The sequence below is a fragment of the Triticum aestivum genome, chromosome 1D (genome assembly GCF_018294505.1).
Source record: "Triticum aestivum cultivar Chinese Spring chromosome 1D, IWGSC CS RefSeq v2.1, whole genome shotgun sequence".
NCBI classification, from domain to species: Eukaryota; Viridiplantae; Streptophyta; class Magnoliopsida; order Poales; family Poaceae; genus Triticum; species Triticum aestivum.
This window is the reverse complement of record NC_057796.1, coordinates 309,956,607-309,956,971: the sequence shown is the minus strand read 5'-3', so window position 1 is coordinate 309,956,971 and position 365 is coordinate 309,956,607.

Genomic DNA, 365 nt, shown 5'->3' with positions numbered 1-365 from the left:
GTTATTATTATTATTATTATTTTATTTTTAATTTTTTTTTGTTAAACACGTTCTGTGGGCGGTCCCCCTTTGCCATAGGCCCATAGGCCAAAACGGGTGCGGGCGCGTGGGCGCCAGCCCGCTAGGCCACTTGCCCAGGCCTGGGGCGGGACTGGCGGTGCGCCGCCAGCCACCGCAAAGAGCGGCCGCAACCGCCGGGGAAGGAAGAGGGCGGCCATGCCGCGGCCCCGATGAGGCCAGGCGCGGCCGGCAAGCGGCGCAGGCAGGGGCGACGGGGTACAGGCAGCGAGCGGCGGGTCGAGCAAATGCGGGGGAGGCGGGGGCCGCGGTAGCAGGGGAGCAGGCAGGCGACGTGCACGGGCAGC